Consider the following 12,897-nt stretch of genomic DNA (forward strand, 5'->3'; position numbering starts at 1 on the left):
TAAAATGTTTGTCTAGGAAAAGTTTAATTTGTGTTCCTAGAATTGATTTACTTTTTTACTTAAATAATTATGTTTGTATAAAATTACTACTTTACTGTCAATAATTATATTTAAAGCTAGTATTTAGTGTTTTTTTATCAAAGGGAATTTCTTTAAAAATACTGTATTGAAAATACAGTATTTTGCAGTAGGGTAAAAGCGGGTGATATGGCGGGGCGGGTGAGATGGCGCACTTTAAATATCTTTTACATTTATTGCTCTAAAAATGTACGAAAAATATTTTTAGCTTTCTTTAAATATTTTAAATCGAAGTAGCCAGTAATCGTTTCTTTATCTGTGATACAAAAAATAAAAAAAAAATTCAAAGCAAATCATGTGATGATTTTTTTCGAATTTTTTATTCGCCCTTTTTTTTCCGATATTTTGTGAGTCGTTGGGATCTTAGATGCCCTTGATACACCAATACATACAAGAGAGTATAAGGTATGCTGTGTGTGAAATCTGAGCTCTAGTTCTATCTGCTTTTTATGGGTGCTTACGAATATGAGTTATGCGCAAAAAGGTGAGATGGCGCAGTTTTTTGCGGGTGAAATGGCGCATTCCCTACTAGAATTTTTTAATTGAGTATAGTTTTAGCATGTGCCATATCACCCTCAACATATTTTTTTTAAGTAATTCAGCCAAGTTAAAATTTTATAAAAAAGACGACTAGTTGCAATCTATTATACAGCATGCATTGGTGCTTGACTCCTTCACATCGTTCAACCATTTGTGCAATGAATTTGGCAATAGAAACCTAAAACAAACTCATGCGCCATCTCAACCACCCTATAGGGGGAGATGGTTTTTTTTAAACTTTTTTTCTATATTAATTTAAAAATATAAATTTGAAATATAAAATTCTTTAAAACAAACAATACGTTGAATATAGAACATTTTTGCATTGTTAGAAATATGAAATGTGGTTTACTTTGAAAAATATGACAAAAACAAAAAAGGTATGCCATCTCACCCGCTTTTACCATACAGAATCTTACAAAACAGAATTTCGCAAGTCAGTATTTTGTTCATACAGTATTTTGACGTACAGAATTTTGTATTTACAGTATAATGACGTACAGAATTATGGTCTTACAGTATTTTGACCCCACAGAATTTTGTCGTACAGAATTTTGACAAGCAGAATTATGACCCGCTTCCATTAAAAATGAAAGTTTGAAAAAAAAAAAATGTTTTGGATTAAAAAAAAAAAATATTTTTTAAAAAATTTTGGTTTTAGGTGCTGGTTAATAATTGCTACAAAATGGCATACCAACTTTAATTTCTAATTTTTTATGAAAAAGAAATTGTAAGTACCTAACAAAATTATTTTTTGAAAAAAACGGCTCTTACGATTTAAATTTTTTTTTCTAAAAATACGTCTTTATAAAAGAAATTAAACTGCATTAGTTTATGAGAGTTGAATTTTTATTTGGTTTTGCTTAGAAATATTTATTTTAATTTTCTTATAACGTTATAACGTAAAATTATCCTTCTACTTTACAGACAACCAAGATATTTCGTATTTTAATTGTGTCATTTTCTTAATACAAATGTTTTTTTTTAAAGAGTAACCTCAATTTATTTTAAAATTCAATCAATTAAATTGCATTATTGGCGCCTTCAATGCATTTTGTCTTTTTCCGATTTTAAATAAGAAGAATTAAAAGATTATGCTCAAAGTATTAATTAAATTTCAATTACCTTATTAAGCCCTTTAAATGTTGATACATTGTATATGAATTGATATACAATGGTTGATACAAGTAAGTTTGATGTTATGTTTAATTGCATTCAGTCAACCATAACAACAAACTAATCAAAGAATTTCACCCTATTATAAACATTTTGTTCCTAATCAATAGAGCACAACATAAAAATGTATACAAAGTCACTACATTAAACCATTAGGTACTAGTTCTTCAATTGATAATTCAATTCAATACAGCACCGCAACAGCAGCATGTATCATTTCAAAATTACTCAAGTTCGTTGTCGGTACATGAAAATGACAACTAAAGGTTAGGATCCTCATAAAATTAAAATTGAGTTCATGTTCGAATATGTAGCAGATAATAATTATACGCATGTTTCTGTGAATAAGATTCATCATCATCATGCACTCAAAATTATCAAAGTCCGTAGCATTTTATTGATATTTTATTATCATATGTTTTGATAACGACTCAATTATTGAATTTAAAATTCAATTTGAAAAAAAAAAAGATTGAGGTTATTATTTTTTTTATTGAGCTTAGAAGTTTCTTCTGGCTGTATTAAGTTTATAAAGTTTATTCAAAAGCTTATTAATTTGTCTATCATATCTCACAACCAAAACCTAAGAACGGAATTTAGATGTAGCGAAAACTTTTAGTTTAAAAGTTTCACTCAATTTTTTTTTTATTACTCAAACAACTCAGCACAACTCAACTTTGAATGCAGGTTTCACCCTAAACTACCAATACCAAAATAAATGAAATTTGGAATAAATCTAAATTTAAACAAAAATGACTTGAGTTATTTTGTGTTTTTCTTTCCATTTTTTTGAAAATCCGTCTTCAGATTAAACCTTCTTGTAGAAGTCACCAAAACAAATCTTTTAATGTTTAATATGGTCTTCAGACGATCTTAATAATAAAGAGAGTCTAACAATTGGATTCTCCAAAGGATTAAGTTTTATCTTAAAGTTAGTCATGTTTAAGTAGTAACAACCTACCTAAGATAAAAATTAATATTTCAATTGAAGTTCCTCAAGGATGGAGTAGTGGACCACTTTTATTCATTCCTTTTTTATATGATATCTTTATGCATCTTTCATCTTATTAAATTTTTAAATTCAACTTTGGTCGCTGTAAAGCTTTATGAATCCAAATTACTGTTTTATTTTTGCAACTAAACATCGAATTTTCTTGATGCAACACAAATGGGTAACCATATTATCTATTTTATAGAAGAATAAATAAATACACACAGAGAAAAAAATAGTCATTTTTAACTATTTTTTTTTTTTAAACTATTTTCATTGTTAAAAACGGGATAACTATTTAAAATGGTTGAAAATAGTTAAAAATTACTATTTTAATCAATCGAAGTTTTTTCCAAATTAACTATTAAATAGTCATTTTAAATATTCAAATAGTTATTTGTGACTATTTAAATAGTCAAATGGAGGGAAGAGCTATGGGGCTATATACAATAGATTTTTTAAACAGGGGGAGGGGTGTGATATATCTCCCTCCGCTTACGAGAGGGGAAATTATATAAAAAAAAAAATACTAAAAATGAAAAAAATGTTTATTAAAAATAGTTCTTTTTTTAGAATCGTTTTTCATACAATTTCTAAGGGTAATTAATAATTCCAAAGAAATATGCTGATAGGCCAAAGGGCAGCTTGGATGCACTCCCTGTTCATAATTGATTTATGTTTCACTGAAAAATTAGTTAAGGGGTAATAACACCTTGTAAACCATGAAATCGAGCGTCATTTTCATCAGCGTATAAAACAAAGAAGAAATATTATTTACTTTTGGTGTTTGTTTAGTTTAATTAAGTATATTATTAGGTAACAGAATAAGCTTATGTTAAATTTTTTAATGATGTGAAATTTTTTAAATGGCGGTGTAGTTCAGGATGATAGTGCTGTGCTCCCATCGGGCGACCAACTAACTCCTACAGTTTTTAACCGATTGGGCTGAAATTTTGTGTGGAGCTTAAAAATACTATTTCCTAGTGAAGTACATAGGATTTTTTTGAAATATTAATTTTTAAAGAAATGGCATTAGTTTGAAAAAATTATTTCATTCCAAAAACAAAATTCGTTGAAAAAAAGACCATAAAATCGTTAAATTTTAATATTTCAAAAAAATCCTACGTACTTCACTAGGAAATAGTATTTTTAAGCTCCACACAAAATTTCAGCCCAATCTGTTAAAAACTGTAGGAGTTAGTTGGTCGCCCGATGGGAGCACAGGATTTTACTATCATCCTGAACTACACCGCCATTTACGAAATTTCACATCATTAAAAAATTTAACATAAGCCTATTCTGTTATTTATTAATATACTTAATTAAACTAAACAAACACCAAAAGAAAATAATATTTCTTCTTTGTTTTATACGCTGATGAAAATGACGCTCGATTTCATGGTTTACAAGGTGTTATTACCCCTTAATACATTTGAAGAATTAATAAATTATTTAATTTCTTACCTTTATTTGGAGCAATACCCTAAAAAATTATATTTATTTGACACTGGTTTTCCTTAAAAAATAGAGACTTTTGTTTAAAAAGAATTAAATGAACAACAGGTTGAATTCTTTTCAAATAAAAGTCTCTATGAAAATTTTACTCGCACTGGCCACTGGCACGCTTCGACATCTTGTCATCTGTAACTATACGACATCTTGTTTTCTGTAACTTTACAAAATACTTACTTTTAACTATTTTGCTTTGGCATGTGACTATTATAATAGTTATTTCTAACTATATAAACATAATAGTTAACAATGACGTAATTACTCCGGCATAGTCAATTTTAACTAATTCAAAAGTTATTTTAACTATTTTGTTTTTGAGTGTGACTATTATAATAGTCATTTTTTAACTATTTTGTAACTATTTTCTGTCAAAAAATAGTTATTCGCCAAATATCATTGAATTCTATAAAGTGAAGTAAAGATGCAAATAGTTACAAAATAACCATTTTTTTCCCTGAGTGTACTGAAGAGAGTTTAACACTTTTTGACACAGGTCTCGAAAAAATTCAATGATTCTTTTACCTACATTATTAATTTTCTTGCAGCTGTAATATTATAGTAGGTATGTTTATGTAGCTGGACACGGGATACGTGGAGAGTCCTCTTATTCGATTCTGTGTTCTTTTTAAATAAAACCATTCTCAAAGATCGTTTAAATCACTGCATTAGCCCAAAATGAATACCAAACCATATTTCTTGGAGGCTTAATCGATCGTTTTTAGTTTCTTTCCTGAAATGCAACGATCTAACTGGAAATCAGTGGCAAATAAAGAAAGATCCAAGAATCGGCTCTGTTTCAATCAATTGTCGAACATTACTAATAGTCCGGGCGGCCACTGCAGAAACGCTCAACTCATCGAGCTAAAGAAAATTTCAAATGGGAAGTGAAAGAGGGCTATTTGTAGTTACGAAAACCACAGGTCTTCCCGTTCGCATCCTGGCACGATTGGCGTGGTAAAGTGCATTGTGCATCTCATAGAGTTAAAAGACAATATTGGTGTCAAATTAAAGGTGATATTGTCAGCTATCAAAATTCAGAGGTCTTCCGGGCGAAAGTCTGGCATTTTTGTCATGCAGCCCGTTTTAAGGTTAGAAGCGATGAAAGTGAGTTTTTTCAAAAAGTCTTGTTTTTTGGTATTTTGGTGGATGAGTTAAGGAGTTTTTTCACTATAAAATAAAATTAAGAGTTATTAGCATTTAAATATAAAACGATGTTTTGGAAAAATCTTGATAGATTATTAACAATGACCCAAAGTATATGCAAAACTACGAATAATTCACGAAAAAGTCTCAAATAATACGCTGCGCCCCTTACAACTTACCGAATTAAAAGGCGAATTTAATTTCAAATTAAAGCTAATAATGTCTTTTTTTGAAAACCAGAGGTCTTCCAAGCCACATCTTGACATTTCACCCCCCAGCTTGGGTGAACGTTTTAAGTAAAAAAAAGCTCCTAACCTTAAAACAAGCTGCGTGACCTAACTTCCAATTTTTGGCTTGGAAGACCTCTGGTTTTCAAGAAAAGACATTATTAGCTTTAATTTGAAATTAAATTCGCCTTTTAATTCGGTAAGTTGTAAGGGGCGCAGCGTATTATTTGAGACTTTTTCGTGAATTATTCGTAGTTTTGCATATACTTTGGGTCATTGTAAATAAACTATCAAGCATTTTCCAAAACATCGTTTTATATTTAAATGCTAATAACTCATATTTTTATTTCATAGTGAAAAAACTCCTTAACTCATCCACCAAAATACCAAAAAACAAGACTTTATGAAAAAACTCACTTTCATCGCTTCTAACCTTAAAACGGGCTGCATGACAAAACTGCCAGACTTTCGCCCGGAAGACCTCTGAATTTTGATAGCTGACAATATCACCTTTAATTTGACACCAATATTGTCTTTTAAGTCTATGAGATGCACAATGCACTTTACCACGCCAATCGTGCCAGGATGCGAACGGGAAGACCTGTGGTTTTCGTAACTACTAATAGCCCTCTTTCACTTCCCATTTTAAATTTTCTTTAGCTCGATGAGTTGAGCGTTTCTGCAGAGGCCGCCCGCTCTATAAGCGACTAGCAAAGATCAAAGTTTATTTTTTTTTTTTATTGGAAAAAATGTCAGTGGTTTTAATTTAAGGAATTTCAATCAATTGATAATGAAATGAAAACCATAGATTCCTGAGGTCATTTTAAGTCGAAAAACTTGAGAGGTAATTTTCTCGTTTTCGTCCCGTTTTCGAGTTACCACGGTTTTTATGATTTTTGCTCTCTTATCCTTTAACTGGCCTTATCTTTGCCAAACTACGTTTGATTTGAAAGATTTTTTGTACAACCAGTCAAGAATTTATTACAGTTTAAGTTTGTCTCAAAACTTTTTTTTCTGCGGACATCCCTTTCTCCACAATTTTGCATCAAACACAATTTTCTTCGTTTTTTAAGTTGTTTTTTACACTTTCATATCATTTAAGACAAAAAAACACGTTAGTGAGTATTAATTTTTTGTGCTTTTTATTAAAGCCCAGTTTATTTCCATAAAAAAAAATTAGTTTTATTTCATAAAAAAGGCTACTGAAAGTAATTAAAAAAAATAAACAAACTGAGTGAATTAAAAAAAAAATATTTTTTAAATAAAAAATTAATTTAAATGAACTAAAACTTTTTCTGAGCTTTATCTATTTGTTCTTTTCTTAACCACAATAGCTCAGAAAAAGTTTATAATTCATTTAAATTAATTTTTTATTTAAAAAATATTCTTTTTTTTTAATTCACTCAGTTTGTTTATTTTTTTTTTAAATTACTTTCAGTAGCATTTTTTATGAAATAAAACTTATTTTTTTTATGGAAATAAACTGGGCTTTAATAAAAAGCACAAAAAATTAGTACTCACTAACGTGTTTTTTTGTCTTAAATGATATGAAAGTGTAAAAAACAACTTAAAAAACGAAGAAAATTGTGTTTGATGCAAAATTGTGGAGAAAGGGATGTCCGCAGAAAAAAAAGTTTTGAGACAAACTTAAACTGTAATAAATTCTTGACTGGTTGTATCAAAAATCTTTCAAATCAAACGTAGTTTGGCAAAGATAAGGCCAGTTAAAGGACAAGAGAGCAAAAATCATAAAAACCGTGGTAACTCGAAAACGGGACGAAAACGAGAAAATTACCTCTCAAGTTTTTCGACTTAAAATGACCTCAGGAATCTATGGTTTTCATTTGGGGCGGTGACTGTGGGACACCCTGTATAAAGTTGATTCGCTACATGTTTTTATTTATTATTTGCTAGGAAAAGAGCTTCAAACTCAAAGGATAACAAAAATCACATTCAAGTACAAAAGTAATCATACACTTAATACATTTTTAATTTTACTTTATGGTTATTTAAGTTTTGAAAATATTTGAATTTGTTTTATACAACAAATATGACTTGTATATCTCTTTTTCAATTACTTTTTTTACTGATCCAAGCGAGTACAAATCGCTATTTAGCGCCAGTAACAAAAAAGCCAAACCAAACCCCTAACAACAGAGACTACGGAAATCAAAAAAACGTTCTCAGACTTCAGGAGAGGCTTCAAATTTATCTTAAAACACTTTAAATTTTGTATTCTTCACAATAATGAAAAACCTAACCTCAAACCATATACTGGTGATAGACTGTATTTTGAGTGTGTTTTTCCCAAAGCTTAATTCTACTATACACTAAACATCATCCAATCCAAGATACAAACCCAGTGTCCCTCAAACTTAAATTACTATTCACTCAAAACACAAATCTATGAATGAATTTTTGTATCTCACTCAATTCTATCTCTCATTCCAATGAGAATTTGTTTGAATGCCTGCTTTGTTGTGAGTTTCTAACAGTCGAATTGCCGAATACCGATTTTATTATTATTATTATGCGGCATCAAACCAAAAGGCCACCAATTCCGTTTAAAAACAAACCGCATATTCTCAGTTGAGAAGCAACAACGTTCGTGAACGGGTGTGTATATGGAATTTAAACCTGTCGGCTCAGCATTTTATACCTAAAAGTCTTTGTCATCTTTTAGCTTTTTTATATTATACAAAAAAAAAAAGATATAATAAATAAATTTTAATAGCCTCTCTGTGTCGTGACTTGTATGAATTGTTTTTCTGGTAAATTATAGTTTTTTTTTGCTGCCTATGTGTGTGTTTAGATACATTCACATCTTAAAGATACATTTGTATCTATCTGCTTCTCTTTTGTATTGACAACGATCGTGTATAAATTTTTATTTGTTTGTGCCTGTTTAAAGCGGCTTTTTTTTAACACAGGTATATACCGACTTGCCGTAAACCGAATTGATTTTATACAACATAACCTATATTTTTATATTTACCTGGGTTTTTTTTTATTATAACCTAGCTGTCAAGCTGAGAGGGTTATGCGTGTGTTTGTGTTTTAAGTGGAAATTAGTCGGTTTTCTTCGAAAAGTTTTTAACTGAATTTTCCCTAAAGTTACAAATTTTAAAGATTTAAAATTTGTTCAAAGTCCAACTTTTGAAAATAATAAAAAAAAAAATCAAGATACTTGTTGCCTTTGTATCTCTCAGATACAATTTTATATTCTTGTGGTGAATCATCAATTTTGTTATAAATGATTTCCAGGTGCTTCAAGTCCACCTTGGTATGCTAAATTGCTCATCACTTTACTGCAGTGTCTATAAAAAATAAATAAAAAAATAAATATTATTTGTGGATACATTTAAACTCAACAAGAGATTCGAGAACGAATAACAAGCGATTCAAAAGTAAGTGACGCAAACTATCTCAGAAATTCAAAGATATTATTTAATTTATTTATTTAATTTATTTAATCAAAAAAAAAGTTTTATTATTTTTCTGAGAATTTATGAATGGCAAATAACATGACCGACAACATAAAATCATGGGTTGATAATTTGGAAGAAATAAAAAAAATTATTATTATTGAAAATAAACAAAGGCATGTTTTTTTTATCTTCTTGGCCTCAAAAATTACACTATCTCAAAAAAAAAAAAAAAATTAATAATAAATTGTTTTTCTCTCTGCACTACTGTGCTGGCTGATAAAAAAAAAAGTATAGAGTTGCTGCTTACTGTTTAAATGATAAATTTTATTTTTAGCTATAGCGACGCTTAGTTATCTTAAGCTTTTTTTTTTTTCTTTTGAATATAAAACAGAAAACAACGTTAAGATATGAATAAAGTTATGTCGTAAAGTATAGTTATGTTGTTTGTTTTAACATTCATGAACAAGGTTTTTAAGTAATATTCACCCGCTTAATCATGGAATTCATTGATTGTAATGGAATGAACGGAAATCATACAGGGTGGGGTACCTACAATGGTTTAAGAAGCAAGACATTGATATTCAGTGATGGATAGATTACTTATTATAGTGAAGTTAGAAAAGCGTAGAAAATTAATCTAGATTTTAAAATTAATAATAATTTAGCATGGTATTGCTTTCGGTCATATTAAAAATTATTTCTGCTTACGTTAAATTTGCTTATAGAATTTTTTTATGTAGAAAGACTCGGGGCTATTAAGTGACAATGTTATCTTGTCCAGCAAGTTGTACAGTGAAAAAAAATTAACGAAAAATATTATTTGAGAAAAATGTCTACAAAATTATAATGAAATAATTAATTTTTATATTTTGTAGATGAGAACTTTTCCGCAAAATATATCCACAAAATATAATTACAGTCGACTCCATCTAAGTCGAACTTTCACAGGACACAAAAATTTGTTCGAGTTAGAGGGAAATTCGAGTTAGAGGAATTAATCTATTCATTTTTCTTTAAAAATGTTCATTGAAAATTGTGAAAAGGTTTGAAAGGAAATTCAACTTAGGGGGAGTTTGACTCATAGTAATTCGACTGTATATCTAACATGGTCATATCATCGAATTAATAAATTAATTTTTTCGTAAAAAATAGTCTTTAGGATCAGAATTATTTGCATTGGTGGAAAACATTTCCACCTATTATGAGGAAGAATCCTTCTAATTTCTATACGTTCATTTTTTAAGAATTTTATGAGGTGAGAACAAAAACTTTAACTGAAATGCCGAGTGACTAGTTAAGATACAGATTTCCAAGCAAACATTTTTTATTAGGTTTTTTACTCTGTTTTTCTTCAACATTAACTGATATAAACGACTGTATAGCTCATTCTTGTTTTAGCATAAAAAAGCCACTAAGACTTTTGAATTCTATAAATTTTAAGGTATTTATATGAGAAGTTACATCAAAAGTCATACAATTAAATAGATTTATTGGTCTAAATTTTTCCATCAATATTTTTTTTTTTTTTTTTTTGTAATTTTCTGTACACATAAAATTATTATTACTCAATGAATGTTGCGTTGTAGGACTATTTTTAAGGAAAACCTATAATATTTTTCATGGAAAAAATTGAGAAAAAAATATGTCGGTCAAAATTCCTTCCAAATAATTTTAAACCAAAGAATTTTTTGAGGCGTATTTTCATTAAATAGTTTTTTTTTTTTTTTGTAAATAAGAACTTTCAAATTAAACAAAATAAATGGGTATCATTCTTGCAAAATTATTATTTGATACAATAAAACAATTTATAAAAAATAACTAACTCGTATTCAAAAAAATAATTTTTCAAAAAAAAAAAAAAACTGAAATAAGATCCAAAAATTTTTGAAAATTTTAATACTAGTATTACTAAGTCATATATGTAACTAGAAGAGATTCAGAAATCAAGAAAACGACTCTATGACAGGTGCCGTTAATCGTTTGCTTAAATCGTTATGAATTTTGAATTAATATTTTTTTTTTTTCAGACAATGGTTGCAATTCGTGCCCGAATTTTTTAAAATTATAATAATTAAGGTTCAAAATTTGATTTTTTTTTTCAATGTTCCAGAGCTAAGAAAAATTCCGCTATCGCTGTCCTCCCTAGATTGCTAGATTGATATCCTTTAAAATTATGAGCTATAAGTTTTCGGTCTTGAGCTAAGTGCAAAATTTTATTTCTAAACCAGTTCACAATCAATTTAAGTTTTAATAAGAGATATAAGAATTAAAATTATTCGTATAAATATTTTATCGTTTATTTTAAAATTCGAACGTCTCCAATAACTTTACTGAAAAAATGGTTCTGGGAACATATATAATTTTGAGATCGAAACAAGCAATACGATATGTTCTGTTGTGTAACAAAACGTTTACATATAGATTTTTTTTTTCAAATGAATTAACAACGAAAATGTTTTCCAAATGTGTGTATATCTTTCGCGTAGCATAAATATTCCCTATAGTTTCGCAATCCTTGTTCTTATACGAAACACCAATACCACTTAAGAACTTTATGCCATAACTTTTCCGCCTTAAGTCTGTAGGGATTGTAAACTTTTATAAACTTCAAGAAAAGTTTCAGATTTGAATTGAAGGTAGAGTACGTGCCAGATCAATTACTTATATGGAAGGGTTTGGATTAACATGGAAATCAGGTAGAATATGATTTAAATTAAGTGTACCTAACCATTTGGTTCCTATTTTTATTTTTAAAGCACTTTGCTTGGAGCAAATCTTAGAGGGTCTAACGACTTTTGAAATTATACCTACAAAGGTTATCTTTTCATTTTTTTCCTCGTAAAATTGTATTCATATTTCTTTTAAGTTTTTGTATTCAAATTACTTTATGTATAACCTCTTTATGTATAACCTCTGGTACTTAATATATCCACTTCACCACATAGCAAAAAAGGAATCTGTTATCTGATTATAAAATATTTAAGGAATTTCCCAAAGTCTCGTGTAGGTTTTGCTTATCGTTACAAAAAAAAATTAAAGTCAATTAAAGAGTTATTTTTCTCTGAAAAACGAACGTGCCAAATCTTAAGTCGCAAATATTTTCTTATCATCATTCTGTCACTTACAAACTGGAAAAAAAAAACTGCACATTATTCTCTTCACATACGAGTATCACATTGCAAGAGATTACTTAAGTTTTGTAGTGTTATCTTGAAAGACTATCACTCACTATAGAAAATAATGTGAGGGTGGCAACGACTATGACCACAACGATAGAAGCCAACTGAGGTTGCATGCATTATTTGATAAAGTGCCTATCTAGAAAATGAGCCTTTTTTGTCCTATCTTTCTTTTTTTGTACTTGAGACTTTACCTGGACAACAACTATGGTATTTTTGTGTGCATTGCACATTGCAAAAGATAACAAACAGGATAAAGATAAATAATGCAACAGGACCTGTGTGTCTATGGTGTACCACCTTCTCGTTTGGTCGGAGGTCGGTGATAAATAATATTATTGTTTGTTTTGGAGTTAGTGTGGGACGGACAGGACATGTGTAAAATATAATTAATATGCATTTTATGTTTTTCAATGGGTTTTCCTTGATATCCTTTGCATCCGGGAAAAACCACGCATTTATGGTACATATTAATATTTTGCTACCTACGCCATTAATTAAGGTATTATAATGCCAAACAAAGAGTTCAAAATTTATAGTCTTTTTATGCTGTATAAGAGCTAATGGAAATGGGAAACGATGCTGTGCTTGAAAGTAATGCGAAGTTAAAATTGTTTTATTGC

The sequence above is a fragment of the Episyrphus balteatus genome, chromosome 1 (genome assembly GCF_945859705.1).
Source record: "Episyrphus balteatus chromosome 1, idEpiBalt1.1, whole genome shotgun sequence".
NCBI lineage: Eukaryota > Metazoa > Arthropoda > Insecta > Diptera > Syrphidae > Episyrphus > Episyrphus balteatus.